Here is a 23511-nt window from a genome sequence, read left to right on the forward strand (position 1 = left end):
ATCTTTTTTCGTGCTGCTAGTTTTGGTGTTTCCATATCTAGCCAACCAGTCCTTACAGCATGCAGGGCAAACAAACTTCATGAGAATTTGTAGACATGTGCCAGCCAATTATCTTTGTTGACTTCCCTCACCTCCATTCTTTCAATGCACCTCTTCACCTTTGCCCTGGTCAGGTATGGAGTGCCGACACTAAAATAGATCTCAAGGGAGAGGAGGGATTACCTCCAAGAACAAACCACAAGAGAAAGGATTAACTTGTCATCACTGGTGCCTTTTCTCGGCAGAAGTGTATGACCTTGCTCTTCTACAGGGAGAAGGCAGCATGGAAGATTTTTGGAAGTGACATCTAGATAAACTCTTGTCTGACCATTGCAATGTCCACCGTGTTTGTTACTACACATGCACTTGCATTGTCAGGTGTCTCTTTCACAACCACACCTGTCAATCCTGGCTGTTGTTTGTGTAGTGTGCAACTAAAGCATACTGCACATCCATAGTTCACTGCCGAACCACTCTTGCACTTATTTGTGCCTGTGTGAACAATAAGGGAACTGTTTCCTCGGGTGCATGGGAATGAAGAGCATATGTGGGACATTTTGTACCTGAATTTTTAGCCTGTTACCGATTATGCATGTATTGCAGCTCCTGATTAGCATTTGCAATGCTGAGGTCAGCATTGCACTGCCTTATATACAATGTCAGTTTTATATACAGCACTTTGGCATCTGTTGCTTAAAACCAAGTTCTCTTATTTATTTCCTTTGTTTTTTTTGTACACAGCACAAGAAAACTGCATCAAAACTTAATTTGTTTCCATGCTACTATGTTTGCTACAATGTTTACTACAATGCTACTCTATTGCTGTGAAGTTGTGTCAAGAGATTGCTGCTTTACATTTTTTGAATGATTAGTAAAAGTATGTTTCTGTTGACTGTTCAGCATTTCTCAGATTTGCTTGAACTGCCAAAGACAAGCATAATGATTTATTGAAATGTTTAGACATGTGAAGAGGGAGGCAAACAGCCACATACGAAGCTTTAGGCCAAATGTTAGCAGTTGTTTGTAATAAAAAAAGACGTGCTAATACAATACAAGCACATGTTTATCTGCTTAAATAAACAAGACAATGTAACCTTGATCTTAATTGCAGTGTTGCTAGAACATTGTTCTAAGCTCTGTCATTACACATGCCTGTTTGCCAGTGGAAACAGGGGCACCTGTCTTGTTGATTATTCAAGGCTGGCATTGAATGGAGCTTCCAGCCTAAGCCCAAACAACAATACACAACTTCAGATTACAATTTTTACATTTTATTTTGCAGTTTCCTAACTTGCATGAGTGTGCATGCTATTGGTTTGGTGCAGGCCACAATTTTTTTACAAGTTCCTTCTTATTGACTTTGCCCAGAAAATTGCGTTCTAGAGCAGGCACACACAGCAGAATACTGGGTACATTGTATGTGGGCATGCGCTCTTTACACCAGTTTCGAAGGGCTTCAAGTTCCAGTGTGGCTGATGGCTCATGCAAGACAACCACCGCAGCAACACGCTCACCCCAAGTGGCATCAGGGGCTCCCACTACTGTGCATTCTTTAATGGATGGATGGGCCAGCAAGTGGCGCTACATCTAGTGCGCTGACCTTGTAACCACCAGTCTTGATGATATCAGCTGATGTACGACCTAGGATCTTGTAGACACCATCAATGCATGCAGCGCTGTCACCTGGAAATATTCGCACAAGGGGATCTACATACAGAGGCCATATATTTCCTTATTGTACAGCCCTCAATAAATGGCATATTTCACACCGTCCTTTATGAGGTACATACTGCAGACATCACCAATTAGGCAACCATGTGAACCAAAATTCATAATATATGTCTGAGGGATGCACACTACATGACCAGTACGTGACCACACATTCTCTGCGCACCACCAGAACGGCCATCAAACAAAGAAGCCGGCTCGCACAATATGGTTAAAGTGTGCTCATACTCCCCAGGTAGAAATTCAACCAAAAGGAGGCTTTCACAAAGGGCAGGAACACAGTGAAAAGGGGCAGTCAACAAGGGGCATTAGTCTTCTTCCTGGTAATGTGGTTAGCCCCATGGAAACAGCTGAATTCTCATTTTCACTGTTTACCAAAGCAAGGAATATTTTTTTATAAATTTCTCCAGAACTTCGTCATAGTACTCATCTGGATATTGAGCAGTGCAGCAGGCATATTGAGCCGGCATACTGATATTGACCAAATTAAAAAGATATGCCTTGTACTCAAGCACTGACAAATGTGATACACAATAGAAATTATCAACGTTGGTCAAACAAAGAAACTCTCAGGCCAGTGCCAACGTCGTGACAAGGGGACTTGTCTTCATCAGGGCAAAAAAAAGTTTTCACAAAGGAACTCGTCTTTGTCAAGGCAACAACAACAGTTATCCCCCACCCTGACCCCTGGTCAGAACATGGCTCCAGCCTGGACATATTAGTAAGTTGCTCGACCACTTTTGATCGCTTCAAGTCTTCATCTTCCTGTGGACCTGTCTTGTTCGGATGCAATATAAATTATGGTATTAAGAAACTAGCTGGGTTTCTACAAAGTCGGCTCTGGAACAGCAAGTACTTGTAAACAGGTTCCTAACGCAATGTTTTTCACAACATGGCCCCCTTTTGGCTCATATATCTGCTTACAGTGCTGCTGTATATGAAAGCTGCTTTAAATTGGTTTACAAGTAAAACGACTTTGATGATGCCCAGGCTGCAGATTCCCATAAAGCCCTTAGAAATTATGCAAGGCACACACAGAGCCTCTATGTAGATAACCTAAGCATACAAAGAATTAAGCATTGAAAAGAAAGAAAGAATGCAACTCTTAACACAATGCACTTTAGAGTCGCAAACTGAAAATGATGCCTGAAAGGAAGTTATATTTCCATTACCTATGTGTTCTAGTTTCAATCTCAGTCATTACACACAGAAATCACCCACCATGCTAATAATGTACACAACTGACAACACAGTCAATCCAAGGAGCCAACGGGCTGGATCACTCCAAAAGCATGGCTTTCCTAAAGGGCCTTCACTAGGCTCTGTCAGAAATTTTGGTTTTACACTAATAGAATTATAATGGTCATCCATCCAGGTTCTAGCGCAAGAATTCCTAAAAAGTGCTTAATAGTAGCAGAGATAGCAGTGCAGAAATGTCGTAAAGCGGTGCTATGAGCAGGCCCACCTTCCCCGCAACAGACATGCCCTCTCGCACTATCTCGACCAGCAACCACAAGTGTCATTGTTGAAGTTGAAATGGACAAAAGAACTGCCTACCTGTTTTAAACCAGCCATCCTGCGTAAATGAGTCTTTTGTTACCTCTGGCCTATTCCAGTAGTACTTGAACACATTAGGGCCTATAATAGCAGTTCACCACTGTCATTTTCTGATCCTTCAAGGTACTTCGTCTCTGCATTGTGCTCAATACCAGAGGCTTGTACCTAATTTGGAGTCATCCGCTTCAGCAATGCACACTTCAACACCGGCTGTAGGGTACCACACATCCTACAAAAGAAATTCAGGATGCAACAATGTTAATATACATGATGTATGCAAATGCCAGCAGGGCCAAAACAGTCATAAAGCACAGGAACTCCTTTCCTTTATGGCATACATGGAAAAATATTACTGAGTCACAGCCATCCTTAGGATGCCCTTATCACTTAGTACTATGGATAACCACTTTTAACTATAACAGAGACACTACACAAATAAACTAGCACAAACATGTCTACTATTCATGTGAATGTCCGACATACAAATGCTAAATTTGATGTTCATAGAAGTACAATGTCACAGTCAGCTTAGGCAGGCAAGAAAATAAATAAAATTGCACTTGTAATTTTCTCATTTTAGTAAGAACATAGTTGCCAGCACCAATGTGAAGCCAGAACCAACTGCGCACAGTGATTGTTTCAGAATCAGTCAGCACATAAATGTCAGCACATACTCAAGTGCCAGTTTGAATACTGTGTGACATGAAGTCCTGTGTTAAAATAATGCCTTCATGAATGGCTGTATGAAGCTATGCCATAGTAGCAGATTTTTATATGTCACAGACAGGCTTTAGAGTTTTTATGACAGTAAGATCTTATGTAATTAGTGTTCTCCTAGAGTGACAGAAATTGTTATATTTGAAACCAAGGCCAGGATTTATTAGTAATACCTACATCGCCCTAAGGCATTGTTGTAGGGGGGTCCAAAAAAAAAAAAAGAAGCAGGCACAACCATCGGCAACCAGGGTCAACAGCACTGAAAACAATCTACAAGACACTTTTGAAGAAAAAGGATAAGCGCCAAAAGAAAAGAGTAAAAACATTGACGTAATAGAATAGCACCAGGACAAAGAGCTGTCAAAATGGACATGTGGCCTAAGAAACAGACTCAATTGCACTAATGAAACAAGGCATCAAAAATATATATGCAGGGAGCTCTTCCAAGCACTAATAGTATGGGAAAAGAGCAGTAGAAAAGCCACAATTTTTTTTTTTCAGTGTGTGTGTGTGTGTGCTGCACATTAGCTTGCATTAGATGTTTCTACACCTTTCGCATTCAAGGTACATCAGAAAAAGTGAATAAGGCAGAAGCCCTACACATGGTTCTTTGCAATTAAATAATGTGCATGAATCTGCACCATGCAAGCATGAAAAAAAAAAAAAAAAAACGTTTCAGATTTTAATGAACTTAAAGTAAAGCCACAAGTGCTAGAATCACTGTAGGAGCTTGTCACCGGGACAGTTGAGTGCAAGCATATATACATTCACCTTCTCATTTGGCCAGACAAGACATGCAAATAAGTCAAAAGTCTGACGCCAAAACTAAATGAAGTGTTTAAAAGCATGGGCACCTCTGACACTTTCGAACTTGATGTGAATAGATCGATCCCACCGACAAGTTTCACGACGCCACCGCTGCCGCGGTTCATGCTGGTACTTGTAGTCATCCGGCCGCTAGCCCCCGGAGCCTGTGCGTCCTTTCCGAAGATTTTGGCAATTTTTATGGTTCGTGTAGAGCATCGTGCGATGGGAGCATTGACCTGCTGCGTTCCTGGGTTGTACAACAACCACACAATGGACAAAGGCTTCGGATTCTATGTGTTTTCTAAAGAGCGAAAGCTTCGGAGAGACGTGGATCCTTCGGATTAATAGGTGGCATGGTAATACACAGCGAAAGAAGAAAACACGGGGACGAATAGTGGCCGCATTTCGACGGGGGCAAATGGAAAAACACCCGTGTACTTAGATTCCCGGAATTTATAGATATTGTTGATATTGATTAGCTATCGATTGGCTATCGCAAGGTATTGGCACATATTTGGGCTAGGCTAATAACTACCAAGTCTCCCCAGCATTTCCGGAATTTATTGATTATTGATCTATTATTGATTAGCTATTATTGGCTACTGATTAGCTATAGCAAGGTATTGGCCACGTACTTGGGCTAGGCTAAGCACTACCAAGTCCTGCCACAGCATTTTCTGGGATTTATTGATTATTGCAATTAGCTATTGATTAGCTATCGATGGCTATCGCAAGGTATTGGCCAGTATTTGGGCTGGGCTGCACTACAAGTATCCCCAGAATTTCCCGAAATTTATGATTATGATCAATTATCAATTAGCTATTGATTGGCTATCGATGACTTGGCGATGCTGGCATCGGCGGTTTTATGTTAAAAATGCGCCTAGCTACCTAAGAACTTCTAGATAGCGCTGTTACAAAGTCTGCAAGTGTGCACGAAACCATGTAGGTAAGCATCATTAGGGCAACGAAAGTTTTGGCGCGCATTTCAAACCTATCTCCAACAGGTATACAAATCCTATTACGTCCATCGCTAAGTAAACATAACGTTGCAGTCACCGAGATGCACGTGTGCAAAATAGTAATGCAAAAACGTCCGCATACTACATACAAAGCTCGACAAATATGATACTCAACGCGTAACCAGCGGGTAACAACCAAAATGAAAGAGCAGCTGGCACTTTTCAACGTTCGCCTCGCATGCTGCAATGAACAGCCGATGTAATTTCTTAAAATACATGACGAAATTTTCTCGTGGTGGAGTCGCAGAGATGTCTGGGAAGCTCGTGCGCAGTATTCCACGAGCACGGACTGCGGTGGTGTGGTTGACCAGTTGACTACAACAAAGATGGTGGCAGTGCTACTTCGGGAAAACCGGCGCATGCGCAGATCGGTCGGTGGGATCGGTCTATTAAATGGCAGGTCGAATAACCCATGTTGAATTGATGGAAGTGACTGTGTAAACAGCAAAAGCTATGAACAAAAAAATTCACAGTACCAGGATGCCTTTTGCCGTGCAGGAGATTTGACAGTGGTACGCCGACTTCAGTCATTCCATATCTTTCCAATATAGTCATACCGGTAATGTCGTGGAATTTTTCAATATGGGTTGTGGGAGAGAAGCTGAACCACTAATGACAAACCTGCAGCAAATTAAAGAGAACAAGTTAATTCAATATCACCAGTGGTGTATGTTGGCGATTTCAATTGCATACCTGATATTTTTTGCAAATGTGTCACGAACCACATTTGGTGCTGTCTCTTTGCAGTGTTTCAAGTGCTGCTCATAGTGCTCGATCAGCTTTACATACATTGTAGGTACAGCCATGAAGACTGAAACTGCTGCTTGCTCTTATCTAGATGCAGCAGATGTTCCCACACCTTTCACATGTAAAGTACACCAGGAAATGTGAATAAGGATCAAGCCTCGCAGTAGCATATGGGTGTTTGCAATATAAATAATGTGCATTGAAACTGCACTGCACTGTGCAAGCATGAAAAAGGTTTTAAATTTTGTTGAACTTAAAGTAAAGCCACAAGTGATAGAGAACTTTATTAATAGAAAGGCAAAGAGGTCAGCCTGAGCTTGTGCCACAAAACCTTAATTTGAAGTTGACTATAGATCCCACAAACCAAAGGCCGGAAGAAATTAACAGCATTAAAAGTTTGACTGCGCGCTACCTAGCCCAGAATCCTGGAGATAATGATTGTGGTTTGCACACTTTCATCTGGACGACCACTTGTCTTTCAGAAGCATGCTGAATATGCTGCGGCCCATTAATTTGCTATGCACAGAAACATTTCCAAACACAAAAAAAGTCAGTTTGCATGAAATGAAAAATAAATATATATATATATATATATATATATATATCATCCCTCATGCCTGCTATCTACATACTCTAAGGCTAAGCATCAAAGCGAAATTAGCTGCACCACTGCGCATTTCAAGTAGCCAAGGCCATATGACACACCTCTGCAGGGTTAAACTTGGGTAGCATCACACAAGCTGCACGAGAGTACAATGGTGTGAGCAGGCCACTTATAATTCCATGTGTATGATGAAGTGGCAGTGCATGTAGCATCACATCTGCAGGTGCCCACTCCCAGGCCTTTCTAATCTGCGCCACTTGGAAGTGCACATTGCTAAATGAAAGGACAACTCCTTTTGGAGGCCCTGTTGTCCCACTGGTGTACATCATCAGCGCATCCTGTTCTTTCAAGCTTTCCTGAAACAGAAGATCAGTGTGTTTTAATCATGAAGTACATGAAGTATAAACAGATGCCTCCTAATCTGCCATTGCCTTTCTCCTCTTTTTTAAAATTTATTCTGCAACACATTTTGACAGGTCACCTTCCTCACAATTCACATTAGTAAAACCCCATCATTAGAAATTCACATTCGTCTTAGCATTGGAGTACTGAAATTACAGTGTAAACAATACGGGCAAAATGTTTTTGGTGCATGCATCACTGTTCTAACGCACATGTTACCTTAAATTCTGACATATACGGAAGGTCCCAATTGCATAAAACAAGGATGTTACCATTTCGTACACCAAAAATTGTTAAACTGTCTTCCTGTTTAGTCTTTCACATTAGCTTGTTATTTCACATAAAACAGTTTAGCTATATAAAATAAAACATTTTTAGATAAGTAGATCTTGAACAATGTTAACAATTACTCGTACAGAATAGAAAGGTCTTGGCTGAACAATTTCTTTCAACAAAAACAAAAGAATTAGTGGCAATAAAGCTAGCTTATACCAGTGTCACACGGCCACTTTCTATCACTATCGAGCCCGATCCGGATCGAAATTCTGGATTATAATTGGCTCCCTCCAACAGCTTGCATAAAGGAGCCAATCATGGCTGAGAAATGTGATCCCTGTTGGGCTCCATTGTGACCGAAAGTACGCCATGTGACACCCTATTAGACTTCCAAATGATTACTCACATAATCATGTTTCCTTTGGTAGATAAGCTAATAAGTTTATATGAAAAAACCTAGTCCTAGATAAGAACATATATCGCAAGGTAAAAAAAATGTTGCTTGAACAACTTGCCAACTTTGAAGCCATGTAGGAAGTATGCACAAGGGTCAAGTTTTTTTATAAGCTACTTGTATACTATGGGCACCATAAGCTTAATATACAGGTTTTCTGAAAGAGCTGAACTGCTACTGCATCTGTGCCACACAGCCTGGAATTAGTGAATTGAGTTGTTTGTGCACACATGTAGACTTCCGCTCTAAATTTTCAAACTACCCACTTCAGGGGGAGGGGGGGGGGGGGGTATTCTGTATGTGTCTACCTAGTGGACATGTCCATTTCATCTTCTGCTGAAGTGCTGATTGGCTGCACTGGGGTACGCGTCAGGAGACGGGCACTCCAGCCAATCAGCACTTCAGCAGCAGGCAAAATCGACATGTCCACTAGGTGGACACTTTACAGAATAAGCCCCCCCCCACCCCGGGTTTATTTTAGATGCATGTTCCACATATGCACTGCACTAGCACAACTTGGCACAGTGAACTACTGCAGAACAATGAAATTGTCACAAGGGGGACCTGCAATTAGAAGAATGCTTTTCTATAACTTATTAATCTAGTTTTAAATACATATCAGCACGTGCCATGAGTGGCATATTTTGCTCATTTTTGTTCAACTATTGCCTATCGTCACTGTAATGGTCAAGCTTCTAAGCACAGATGAAATTAAAAGGTGAGTTTGTGTTTTGCAGAGCAGCATGTTGAATTTTTCAGCATTAGCGATCTTAAACAATACTTTTACATTATTATCAAGCACAAGCCTAAATCAGATAAAAATGCACCAATAATTATCCTTTAAAGTACACATGATTGAACCTGCATGCCCATTAAACTGACAATCAGACAAAAATGTACGCAGCTGGCAAACCACAAATAACACACTTCACATACACTTTCACAGCACTGAGATTTGGACAAACCAGCTCGGTGGAATATATGAAGAGGTTGCGCAAGAGTGCAGGTTTAGAATCTGGCTATTCCACTTACACATCAATTTATTATGCCTGTGATAGAGAACTTACCCAGTCTTTGCTTTCAATTTCTTCTGCTTTTTCTTATTTGGTCTGTCAATTACAATATAAGGGAGAAAGTTGTTCTGAAAGCTTCAGAATACGTTCCTTGTATTCTTGGGTTGTGAGCAAAATAGATGTCTGCGAATCTTTAATGTAATATTCCAGCATGGCATCTGGATGCTGATGGTAGAGGGGCACGGCTACATTACCACCCAGCCAGCATGCCCACTGTGTGGCAACATATCGAAATCACTAGGGCACAAATATGAAATTCGCATTTGATCACATGAGCTTGCAAGTTTGGATATCTGTTTTTGGATTTGCTGGCTAAAGCTAAGTAGTTCATAGGTGTGTGAGCCAAGTGCATCAACCACAGCCAACTTGTTCAAGTGCTCTTGAATGCCTCCAAACACGGAGAGAATGTGGGGGGGAAAGTGGTTGAGGTGAACATCTTATGGAGGCAACAGATCCAAGTTTCAGCTTCTGCAGATTATGAAGTTCTTTGCAAGGGTTCCTTGCAACCTTGCAAAATATATGAACGTCATTTTTCTTTACAAACCCCTGCAAAAGAAATTATATGCTTCAATTAAAAAGCCTCAATGAAATCACTTGACATTAATAATGTAAAATAAGCCATACAAACGTTTAAGCACAATGTAAAGCACAAACTTCGTGATATTTATATAGTACCCCACGTACTGTGCTGTAGTGATCGCCCATCACATTCAGCTGTAATATGCCCACCTACATGCATGCGCTATGTCAGCTCCTTTTCAGCAAATTATTCCTCGCCCGTTATATTTTTCTCCAATATTTCCAATAATGCACCATACAAATCTTACTACATGACTCACCTTGGTAGATTATTGGTATTTGTAGCCTAGCGAGAATATGGGATAGCTGAGTGCACGACTTCCTCCCGAGTGCTCAAACTCCCAACACCTCTGCGGCTGTTGCCGCTTATCGTACACACATGTGACCACACCTACCATATGTTGCCGCGTACGCGAATAGCCCAGTGGCTGGCCTGCACATACACAGGGGGTGAAAATGACAAGGCAGAGGTGTAGTCCAATTTGCTCACATTTGGCGTGTTTCTCAAGGCGTGTAGAATCTCCGTGTCTGGACACTTTTGTGTATTCGGTTTGTTGGTGCTGGCAGGATTACTGTGTGTGGTTATAATAACACAATTTCCGTAACATCCGCTCGTTATGATTAGCCAAACCCACGATGTCACCCGAACCAAACTCACCAAACTTGCCAGAACAGAAAAAACTGCATCACGGCACGACAAGGAAGCTTTCGCGAAATCTCAACTCTTGCTGCTTGGTGCTACGACAAGGACCGTGGTTTTACAGTTCATGTGGTTCAAGCACTTTGAGGTTTTGGACCGTTACAATGCGGTGCATAAACAAGGCAGCACCTGCCTCGCGTCGCTTTGGCATGCTTTAGCCAAAACTAAAAGCCATAGAATAAAGAACCACAACTGCCAGTCTGCCACAACAGCACTCATCCAGCAGACAACATGCAGACAACACCCATAGAGAAAGGAAGTTGAATTTCTTTCTCTATGCAACACCTATCACCGTTGCATTGGTTGCATGATTAGCTTACAAAATAGCTTCTTTTATTACAAACTCATAAGTACCTTGTTAGTAATATTTAGAATAACAGGTGGATTTATTCCTTTCAGTTGTTAGCTCAGCTCAACAGCTGACGTTTAATCGTTGTTTACGTCTGGCTCCGAAACCTCGGCGGCACCTTTGCGTGGCTGAGCAAATGCGTCCTCTGTCCATCAGGTGAGCTGCTGTTTAAACATTTCATTTCGTAACTCATTGAGGTTTTAATGAAAACGAAATAACGAATACTTGCTCGTCCCGTAATGAAGCACTTTCCTGGTAGCAGGACTATTGCAAATTCGCCTATATGGCGCAGTCGGGCTTTCGGATTGAGGACACGAGCTGTATGCTTTGTGGTTCCGTTCCGATAGCTCTGTGAAACCAGCAGGGCTGTGCACCTGTCTCATTTGCAATTATGTTGCAGTTGCACGCTTAGGTTCATCACAGTAGAGTTGGTCTGCAGACTATTTTCATGATGCCGAGCGCTCCTATGATCTGTTGTGAATTTATGCAAGGCGGACATTTTATTTCTCCTTTGCAGCTCGAACATTTACCGCAAGTGCACTGAACGCATTAAGCCACAACAATCTAAATTGCCGCGAGGCAGTGCGTTTGCGCTTCCATGTTGCGGTTTGCTACCACCATAATATTGGAAAAGCAGCTGATCATCCGTGAAATGCAAGTATACCCAGGTGCGTCGTCGTATGAGGTAGACTACTCGGTTAGAGTACTACGTTTGACAGCCGCGCAAACCGCAGTAATTCCTATAATGTGTGTTTTATAGTTGACAAGTCAATTTTGCTTTGCGATAGCCTGAAAATGCGAAAGCTACGGTTTCAACCTGATTACTTTAGCTTGTGCTAGAAAAGAAAAAAAGTGATACGTTTTCTAAATACACAGTAAAATGGTTTCGGTTCATTACTGCTAGTGAAGAACTGAAGGATAGACAGTTCAGCCAAACGAAATCGTTTGAGCTAAGCTTCAAATAGGTGCAATAATCTGCTCTGGTTGGTCTCGATCTCGTTTTGACATTGAACGTTTCACCGCAATACCCTGACTTGTAAAAGAAAAGGGGTTGTGGTTGCCCATCATTTGCCAAGTCTTTCTTAACTTGTGGTGTAATGACGGGACCGTTGGAATACGCAAGCAGCACTGCACCGATTTCTGTGCCGTGATCTAATTGATTGATTTCTGTGGTTTAGGCGAGAGCTAGAGTGCAGTGTTCAACCAGCATTGTTAAAAGTAGCAGGATGCATGTGTGTGCATGACACTGTTTAGCAGCTTTATTATGGTATTGTCCTTATGATTTGGCCATTGTTGTAGTAATATAGAGCGGCCTGTCTTTTGTATAGAAGGGAACTTGTATTGAAAACATTTTTGTGTTCATTGCATTGTAGAAACCCTCTTTCCACGAAACATACTCAACATCTGAAGCTTTTTCTTTGTACTACGTGTTTCTTGCTGCGTTCATTTTCCCTGTATGCAGGTTTACTAGCTATATAGCAATTCTGTGGAAAGCGCAGTTGATTAGTCAAAGAAGGCAACAAACTGCGCAACGTTCAGGATATACCCGTGAAGATAATGAGTAACTATGTCCAGATTGGGGGAGACCTTAGGGACTAGATACAATAAATTAGTGAAGACTCCTTAGTGGAAGCTAGTGATGTAATGAAAGTATGGGACATTATTTTGCCCTCCTTCCAGGTATAGTACAGTTCCTCTGCACGTAGTTGTAGGCTTGCTTTTCATAAGAGCAGTGAAATGCTCTGAAATATTAGAATAAAGCTGATTATTGGACTTGTTGGATACTGATACCGTGGTATCAGCCACGTGGAGAGCTGGCCACGCCTGAGGTAGCTTCATGGGTCACGCACTTGTGCATGCGTCGACTGACAACTGCAACACCTTCTCCTGTTTTTCTGCCCTAATTGGCAGCATCGGATTTTATTACTTCAAAATATGACTTATCTACATGTGATTATGACAACATGATACAAAGTTGAAACCGAAACCAGAACTAGGTATACAACACAGCAGTTTCCTCCACTTAAAAATAGTGGACACGGCTAACACACTTCACAGTATATATGGTCACAAATTGTTCAGCCAGGAGAGGTCTGTAAGCTCGAGTTGTCCACGAACCTGTAGTCCTGGAGGAGGATCCTATTGGTGCTGATCGTCTGCTTTTCTACTCTTTGTTCTGCCAGCTGCTCTTCATTGTTTGGCCAGCCAAAGTATGGCAGTGGACCATGTGTGGTTCAGGCACAATTGAAACACCATCCTGTGAACCCATTGAAGGAGTAGAAGTTGATGCCGGTGCTGAGCACCATGAGAGTAGCTTTGAGATGTACGAGGCATGCGAGACAATCTTGCAGCATTTCGTGTGCTGTGATCTCCAAGCACAAAGGCACTGGGTCCCTTCTGACCCACTATCTTCATATTTATGCTGCAAGACAAATCACCCTTCCTGGGAACGAGAGTCTTTTCGACCGTCATGAAATCATCTTGATGAAACTTCTTTATCTGTCTATTCCTTAGAGTCCTTTGTCTTTCTCTCTCCTCTTTCCCGGAGTTGGACTATCTCAGGTGTAGCTAGGCTTCTCGAAGGTGTGCTGTGACAGCCAATTATGTCCAGCATAGTGCGCAGAGCATGACCGTGCAAAAGTATGGCTGGTGACACACCGTTGTCGCATGTGGAGTGTTGCGGTTGACAGCACGGTACTGTAACACAGCTGTTTGAGAGGTCGCTGTTCCAATACTGCCAGTTGCACGTAATCTTTGAGAACTCTGTTAAGCGTTCAATTTGACTGTTGCTTTGAGAATGATGGATTGACAATGCAGCAGATACTTCAAAAACATTGCGCGCATAAGACAAGGACACACAGAGAAACACAGAAGACCGCATGCACCAGGCGCACTGTTGTCTCCTGTTTTTTTTTGGGGGGGGGGGTTGTCCTTGGCCTCATGTACTGCATGCTTCTTTAAGTGTATTTATTTAACTCTGTCTTGCTCTTTGGATACCAAAGCAAATGCGTAGTTATTATTGGCTTGCAGCATTTTTACATCTGGGAAAATGTGGTTTTTGGAAAGTAAGAATGGTAACCAAGTGCAAATTTCCAGTTTCTTTCATTTCATATTATGCTGTCTATAAGTGGACCTGACATTCTCTTATAACTTTGCTTAATTGAATAAGCTATTATGAGAGGTAAACATTAAATGTTAAATTTGGTGGTGATTGTCTTAAAATAACACTTCTTGCTGTATCAAAAGAAAAATGAAATTCTGGGGTTTTACATGCAAAACCACAATCTGATTATGAGGCACTCTGTACTGGGGAACTCTGGAATAATTTTGATCACCTGTGGTTCTTTAACGTGCACATGTACCAAGTGTTTTTGCATTTTGCCCCCACCAAAATGTAGCCGCTGCCGGAACCAAATGCGCGACCTCGAGCTTAGCAGTGCAACGCCATACCCTCTAAGCTATTGGCTGGTTCTTGCTGCATAAAACGGGCCAGGAAACTGCAGTATCTAAATGGTGTAGTCAGATAAGAGGACTGTAGAAATTGCTGCACAGTATGCGCTCACAAGAAACCCCAAGCTTTAATAAATCCTTAGCTGTGCCAATTGTCCTCGTGACCACGCACAAAAACAAAAACCTACATTATTGTTCTTTAGTTTCTTGTACCACTGTGTCGACTGGTTCCATCAAATAGAATTATACAAGCAGTGGGGTTTTCCATGATAATCTGAGTAGGCCTTCATTTTTGTTCACATTATGAAAAATGTGAAGCGTGTTTCACTTCGCTGCATTTTATTGCATGTCATGTAACATTTCACTGTTTACTCATGGTCTGAAGAAAGTCTGGTTCTTAAACGTAATGAAATATTCTTGAACAATTAAAGTGGACAGTTCTTATGGCGCTGACCTGAGTAACCTGCAGTAGATATCAAGGAGGCCACCTTATAGCTTATGGTTGCTGCAGTAGGATTGCAATAGTTGACATACTTAGGTGATAAGTTTAGTATATGCATGCATGATATTCTCAGTGACATCAGAGGTACTTTGTTTTGTGAGAGGTAACCAGGTACTAGTGCTAATATGCATGTACTGATGCAAGCTTTGCTATTATAATCAGTACTGTTGATGGCTAAGGAAGGATTATACAAGGGAGGACTCAAAGTAACAAGAATTGTTTTTCTAATTCATATATCTCTTTTTAAACATTACCATGCATTAATCACCTTCATAGTACTCTCTCTCTGGTGCAATAGAGTTGTCCCACCTCTTTATCTATTGTTGAAAACTTTTCAGCAACACTTGCATACTGAGCCCCTCAGTACCTAAGCCATTTTCTTCTTTACCTCCTCCACATTGTGAAAACACCTTAAGGTATGGTTTCCAGTTTCTGGTCTGGTTTCAGCAAGGTGCAAGACATGGGAGTAGGAAGGGTGAGGTAGCTTTGTCATCTGAATGTGGTAAGAAAGTGTTGCAGTTGTGCACAAGCCTGAGTTTCGCAGATTGGGCCGCTTTGAATTGCACCACACAATTCTTGAGCACTTCAATATAAATATGCTGGGGACATATTCTCGGACCATCACTTTCGGTGATACTATCACGTTCACATGACGTTGTGCTCAACCAGCCGATAAGCGTGCACTGAAAGTGATATCGCCAAAGTGACTGCCTGAGAATATGTCCCCTGGTTCTGACCATATGACACAAATTTAAAATGAAAAAGTTGTTTGATTTAAATAGTTTCCCCAAGAGGTAACAAAACTTGATGCACACACTCTCGTGTGTCTGATCGCAAAATTGATGCAGGTGGGGGTAAAGGCTCAAAAGAAAGCAATGCAGTAAGCAGAAAAAACTTGAAACTTAAGACACTTGGCCAACTGATCTCGAAGAAGATAGCATAATATGCATGCCACTTGGCAGGCGTCGATTAATCTCTTCTGCCTCAGTAAAAAAAATTCTCATTGTTTTGAGTCCCCTCCTGTATAACAATGATCGGTGCCCAGTACTAAGTATGTACACTTACCGCTAAATGGAAATTGAGGCTGTATTTTTCTTGTCATGGTACCTAAAGGGGCCCTGAACACTTTTATCGAAGTGGAGAAATACATTTGAAGTGAAACTAGGCTATTTCAGAATCACTTTGCCGCAAAAGTACTCAATGCAATCAGCAGAAGCAGAGTTATTGGCAATCAAACACGGCCTCTGTTGTGCTCCCCTTCCTCCTCAATGCCTTGCACTGCGAAGGCTACGGCAGGAGGGGGGGCCACACAACGCTCCCGCTCCCGGAAACGTAGCGTCGTGTCAAATGTATTGTGACGTTCCGATTTTGGTGCTACGAAGCGCTAAACTAAGCCAAACACGGTTGTCCTCAGCTGAGGCCGCAGTGCGCTTAGCCACTGGACGCGCTTGTCTCAGCGAGCCGCAGTGCGCTTAGCCACTGGACGCGTGTCCTCAGCGAGCGAGTGCGCTTAGCCACTCGCGGTGGCCGCGTGTAGCCGACCGCAGCGACCAATAGCAGCCATGTATTGGAGTGTGCTTTATTACGAAATAAAGCACACAGAAAAGAGCGAGGATCATGGGCTTTTGAAAGGAGCGTTTGAGAGAAAGGTGACTTCGCGTTCCGCTTGCGAGCTCCACGGACCACGTACGACAGCAGAACTTGGCTGAGATGTTCATAACAGCGTATGCTACCGCGGACTATGTTATTTCACGAAGCCGAGGGGTGGTTCAGGGCCCCTTTAAGCAGATGGCCACTAGGACGAAATGGGGCGTTTTAGCTTGTAATAGCATATAAAAAAAATACTTATGTGCCTCATTTTATTGTAAAAATGTTACAACAGTCATGGTTAAAAGGGATGTGCATGCCTTCTAATAATTAAAATATTTTCAAAGAGATACATTAATGAATTCAGCTCCCAAGCCCATGTGCGAGCATTTAAAATAGCCATAGCTTTACCTTGTTTTAATGAATCGCATTGTGTGAGGCATAAAAAACAGGTGATAAGGATAATGTAAGCAAAAGATGAAATTACACAATGCTGCAAAATGGTAACATGGTGTATATTGGTTAGGCATGCCACACCATAAAGAAGTTCAGAGTTCCATTGTATGGCATGTATATACCTCAAAACGTATTTGTAACGGTGCTTCAGGACATGGCCTGCACAATGTATTAACAGTTTGAATAATGAAAGCGTGTGGATCATCAGCTATGCATGGCCTTCACAGCGGATACCAGTAATCTGCCATGAACTCTGGTTGCTATTAGGAGATAGTGCTGCAAACACAAAGGCCGAGAATTCGAGCATGCCTTGGCATTGATGGTGATGCTGAGCATTAAATGAGAAATTCATGTTATTTCATGCTACTAGACCATTCTTTTTAACCACCTGCAGTTTTTAGAGTTCTGTGTTGCACCAGGTATAGTAGAATTTATTAAATACACCAGGAATTATTTTGGCGACCACAGGCTACGCGAAAAGAGCTTGCTACCCATGTCCAGTCGTCGACAGAATCGTACGTCTCCTACCTACAGGAAGTGCTCCTGCTTTGCCGGAAAGTCGACGAGCACATGACCGAGGTTGACAAGGTGGGCCATATCCAAAAAGCATCGCGGACGATGCCTTCAATTTGCTCGTCTATAACGACGTTTCTACTGTTGACGCCATCGTCAAAGAATGCCGCCGCGTCGTCCCACAGTTTTCCCGGCTCCCAAACACCCCTGCCACGTCCTCTTGCTCCGCTCTTCCTGCCACACGACTATTTCAAGAGAACGTCACGCGTATCGTTTGCCGTGAGATTGAAGCGGCGAGTCCGGCCCCCCTTCATCCATGACCCCTCGACGGTACCTTTGACCCAGCGGCCCCTACTATTTCCGTTATACAAGCAGTGTGTGTGCGGAAGAAATTGCAAACCTTGGCATCCCTACTGCCTGCTCTGTCTCCCGACCTGATTCGGCACCCATTCCTATGTCCACAACCTTTAATGATCAGTATTTCGCTCCCAGACCACGCAATCCTGCTGAATGGCGAACAACAGATGACAAACCGATCTGCTTCCGCTGCTACCGAGTTAGTCACGTATCCCACCGTTGTCGCACCACCTGGATGCCGCCGTACTGGAGCTCATTCCTTGCTCCTCGCCCATACGCCGACGCTCGGCGTTACTCACCTCGCCGTCCGTACCCTACTTCAGATGCCCCTGACAGCCTCTCCTCCGGGCGATCGCCGTCGCCTCAATGCCGTCGCTCCCCATCACCCCAACCTCGCCGCTTTTCCTCGCCAAACCGCCGGAGGGAAAACTAAGCCATGCAGCTCTTTGAGGTAGTGCTGCATCACGTTCGTCCTGTCCAAATCCTCCGTTGACGCTCCTCTGACCACGAACCTAATTGAAGTAGATGTAGATGGGGTGTTCCGTTCAAGGCATTGATTGATACTGGAGCCCAAGTGTCCATAATGAGCGCTAACCTATGTCGTCGCCTCAAAAAAGTTCTTACGCCTGCCATCACTCGAGCCGTACGCGTCGCCAATGGCGCCACTGTTGCCGTCAGTGGTATGTGCACTGCTCGCGTAGCAATTGCTGGCCGCCAAGTTCCAGTTCTGTTCACCGTGCTGACCAGTTGCCCTCATGACCTAATCTTCGGGCTCCACTTTCTGACGACGCATTCTGCCCTCATCGACTGTTCCACTGGTACGCTGTGCCTCGAGCTTCCTCTTCTTTCCGACGTCCGCCCGAACAACCGAACACCCTCTGCACTACAGCGTTTGTTCGGTTACCTCCAAAAGCCCTAACCTTCGTCGAATTGGCCTCAACGGCAACCGGCCTGATGTCGTCGCACCTATTCGTGATGTCCTCCTGGCACGCGACATATCTGTGCCACACTTTGTCGTTACCCTTGCTGCTAATCGGATGTGTCTCCCTGTTATCAATTTTTGCTTGATGAAGCAAGTGTTACCTGAAGGCATAGCGGTGGCCACGCTCCGGTCAGTGACAGACGACCACGTCACTGCTTTTGCCGCCGACGCGTCTCCAGATCCTCCTGCTTACCCGCACGATGCCTTGAACCTCGACGGCCCATTACGTCCCATGGTCGCTCCGGACCTCGCCCCTGACCAAGCAGCCGCCCTATATCGCCTTTTGCTTTCCTACCGCGACATATTTGACACTGACATCGCCCACTTGGTCAGACGTCCCTTGTTAAGCATCGGATAAACACTGGTGATGCTGTTCCCATTCACCGCCGACTGTATCGCTGTCCACGGCAGAGCGGCAAGTTATTCAACAGGAAGTAAACAAGATGCTCGCCAAAGGCATTGTTGAGCCCTTGTCGAGTCCTTGGGCGTCGCCGGTCATGCTCGTCAAAAAGAAAGATGGCGTGACGTTTCTGCGTTGATTACCGCTACCTAAACCGAATCGCTAAAAAGGACGTTTACCCTTTACCACGAATTGACGATGCTCCTGATTGTCTTCACGGTGCCAAATACTTTTCGTCCATTGACCTTTGATCTGGTTATTGGCAGATTTCCATCGATGAGCAAGACCAAGAAAAGACCGCTTTCGTCACAGATGGCCTCTACCAATTTAAGGTTATGCCGTTCGGTTTATGCAATGCCCCCGCCACGTTTGAACGGATGATGGACTCTCTGCTTCAAGGTTTCAAATGGTCAACTTGCCTTTGTTACCTCGACGACGTCCTTGTGTTTTCTCCTACATTTGAGACGCACCTTGAGCACGTCGCAGCTATCCTTGACGTCTTCCGCAAGGCTGGGCTTCAATTAAACCATCGAAGTGCCACTTCAGGCGCCAAAAGATTACAGTGCTCGGCCATCTCGTCGATGCTTCCGGAGTACAACCCGAACCGGAGAAGGTTCGAGCAGTAACGGCTTTTCCTGTACCTCAGTCTGTCAAAGACGTCCGGAGTTTTGTGGGGCTCTGTGTTATTTCAGACAGTTCGTGAAAGATTTCGCAGCAATCGCTCGACCACTCACTGAACTTCTGAAGAAAGACGTGCCTTTTACGTGGGGTTCCCCTCAGGCTGCCGCATTTTCACGCCATATCATGATTCTGACCAATCCACCGATCTTGGCCCACTTTGACCCATTCGCACCTACAGAGGTCCGAACCGATGCCAGTGGTTATGGGATCGGCGTGTCTTAGCACAACACGGACGCGACTGCGTTATAGCCTACGCTAGCCGGCTCCTGACAACTGCAGAGCACAACTATTCGATTACCGAGCGCGAATGTCTTGCTCTCGTCTGGGCTGTTTCAAAGTTCCGCCCATATTTATGTGGCAAGCCCTTCTCAGTAATCACGGACCATCATGCGCTGTGTTGGCTTTCGTCGCTCAAGGATCCTACTGGCCGGCTCGGACGTTGGGCCCTCCGACTACAAGATCCCTACACAGTGACGTACAAGTTGGGACGCAGATTGCCTCTCTCGCTACCCAGTCGAAGACCCGACCTCTACGTCTGAGCCTGACACCGACGCCTGCGTTCTCTCTGTTTTTCCACTGGTCCATGTCGCCGACGAGCAGCGCCGTGACCCGTCCTTGCGTATCATCATTGACCGCCTGGAATCTCCACTTGCCGACAGTTCCCTTCGCTTATTCACACTTCAAGATGGTGTACTCTGCCGCCACAACGTTCACCCGACGGCCCAGCATTACTCCTTGGGATCCCTAAACACCTTCGCTCGGCTGTCCACAAACTTCACGACCTCCCCACTGCCGGTCACCTCGGTGTGTCACGTACCTACAACCGGATCTGCTGATGCTTCTTTTGGCCAGGGCTTGCTCGCTCCGTTCGAAGATACGTAGCTGCGTGTGAGAAATGCTAGCGACGCAAGACACCATCGACGCTCCCTGCTGGGTACCTTCAACCAATCGACATTCCCGTGGAGCCATTCTTTCAGGTTGGTTTAGATTTACTTGGTCCTTTTCCTCTTTCTACCTCTGGGAACAGGTGGATCGCTGTGGCCACAGATTACGCCATGCGCTACGCCATCACCCGAGCGCTCCCTACAAGCTGCGCCAGAGATGTTGCCGATTTTCTTCTACGCGACGTGATTTTATTACATGGAGCACTGCGAGAACTTCTCACAGACCGTGGCCGGACATCCCTGTCAAAAGTTATCGTGGACATCCTGCAGTCCTGTGCCACGAGGCACAAGCTATCCACGTCATACCATCCGCAAACAAATGGCCTCACGGAGCGTCTTAACCCATATATTCCCATCACTCGAGTCGTACGCGTCGCCAATGGCGCCACTGTTGCCATCAGTGGTATGTGCACTGCTCGCGTAGCAATTGCTGGCCGCCAAGTTCCAGTCCTGTTCACCGTGCTGACCAGTTGCCCTCATGACCTATATGTAGGATGCTGAAAATTTTTGAAATAACTCGAAACATTTTTTTTGTAAAAAAGCTAGCACCCCCACGTGGGTGTTTCTGAGGCCCTGCCCTTCTCGCGTGCAAGTCTTGGTTAGCATGGGAGTACTCCTCGCTACGTGCTTTCAGTCGCAAAATTGTATTTCCGCGTGAGCTTCGATGAACGCCATGTCGCGGAAGAAAATGCAAATGATGCAAATGAAATATAAATTAAAATGATTATTGATGGTTGAAATTTTTGTCAGTTATTCCTGAGTAATTGAATATGCTCTGAAAACAATATCATTGTAATATATGCAGAAGTTTTTTGTTTGCAGTTGGTCAAACAGCGGTGTCCTATATGTAGGACGGGTATAAAAGCACAGTTCAAAAAAAATTTTTTTTGAATAAAAGGTATGATTCTGCTTTCTGAGGTCCCAGAAGCAATTATTACGGGAAAAAAATCACTTTCCTTAATTTCCCCAAGTTCGGGCATATATGGGTTAATCACATTCTCACAGACATGCTCGCGAAGTATGTCTCTTCAGACAACACTGACTAGGACCTCGCTCTACCGTTTGTCACGTTTGCTTATAATTCCTCGCGCCACGACACAGCCGATTATTCCCCATTTTTTCTTCTGTTCGGCCGAGAACCAGCACTGCCCCTCGACACAACCCTCCTGTTCACGTGGCACCCACCAGTGAATACGCACTTGATGCCGTTGTCCGCGTTGCCCACAAGCAAGGGAAATTGCCCGTGACCGCCTTCTGAACTCCCAAGAGAGTCAAATGCGTTTGTACGACTGGCGACACCGAGACGTGCACTTCCCGCCTGGTTCTTTGGTGCTTCTATGGTCTCCGTCGCGTCAGGTCGGCCTGTCAGAAAAACTGCTGTCTCGTTACGTAGGCCCCTACCGAGTGCTTCGTGCCGTGACTCTGTTACCTACGAGATCGCCCCTGACGCCCCATCTGCTTCCCAGTCCAGCGATATCGTGCACATTACACGACAGAAGCAGTATCACCCTCCTAGTGATGACATTTAGACGCTCCGGGACGTTGCTTCTGCCACCGGGGGATTATGCTACACGCGTGGTATTTATTGTTTGAACGAGGCGCGTGGGCGCCATCACTCGAGAAAAGAAGAGGAACGAGCTGGGCTCATGCGGTGAATCTAACCGGTCAGCGCTGCAACCGCTGTTGTAAATACAACCTGTAAATAGTTGCTCGTCTTACTGACTCGTCCTTCGCGTAACAATATGTCACAAGGTACATGTTTGCATATCATTTTATTTCCTAGTGCCCACCACACTCAGCTACAGAATCATGGGGGAAAAAAAAACATTAAAAAAATTATGCACTTACTAGACTAATTTATTACATATATAATATTGTACAATATATTTGGCCTGTGAAATTGTTTGACCTCGTACATTCTTGAATTAGAATAGATAACTCTGGCTACTTATTGGTATTGGTACTCTAGTATTGGTAGAGTTGTATGTCATTTCATCCATAGTATGTCTAATTTCCTGAAATTTTCTTTGGCTTTTCTGTTGTTAATATCCACAGATGTTTAAATGTGTGGCATAAATTTGAGTGTAGTGCATAAAATTGATTAACTCTTACACTGCCACTCCTGATATAGCTCAGAGACCCACTCTTAAACACTCCCTGCTACTCTTGAATATATACTGATTTCGTGCTTCTCCTGAAGCGACTCATAAATAAAAAATATTGAAGACCCATTGTGCCATCCATGGAGTAGTCAGCTAGATGCATAGAACTTGAAGAGTACCATATTTATTGTAATCTAGGCCGATAGCTAATTTCTTTAAACATTAGTTACGAAACTCCTAGGTCGGCTTAGATTTTAGGATTTCTTTAGGAGCTGTCTGAATTGGAAAAATGGCATGTTGACTAATGCTAGTTCTAATAGACAGTACTCCAGCCAATACTATCTGCCGCTCAGCCTCGCAGTACTACAGCTCACTGTGACAGTGCACTGTTTGACTGTTTGTGTTTTGACTGCCTTGAGTGCATGCAGTGTGTGCACAATTCTTTTTTTTTTTTAAGTTCGGTTTCGCTGAGATGCTCACACA

The 23511-nt window shown here is 44.1% G+C and overlaps 1 pseudogene; it reads right to left on the reverse strand.

Annotated features, from left to right (window-relative positions):
- Nucleotides 1–1294: 1294 nt before the first annotated feature.
- LOC119435096 (malonate--CoA ligase ACSF3, mitochondrial-like) lies at nucleotides 1295–9770 on the reverse strand (annotated as a pseudogene).
- Nucleotides 9771–23511: the final 13741 nt, after the last annotated feature.

Source organism: Dermacentor silvarum, unplaced genomic scaffold (assembly GCF_013339745.2).
Source record: "Dermacentor silvarum isolate Dsil-2018 unplaced genomic scaffold, BIME_Dsil_1.4 Seq446, whole genome shotgun sequence".
Classification (NCBI taxonomy): Eukaryota; Metazoa; Arthropoda; class Arachnida; order Ixodida; family Ixodidae; genus Dermacentor; species Dermacentor silvarum.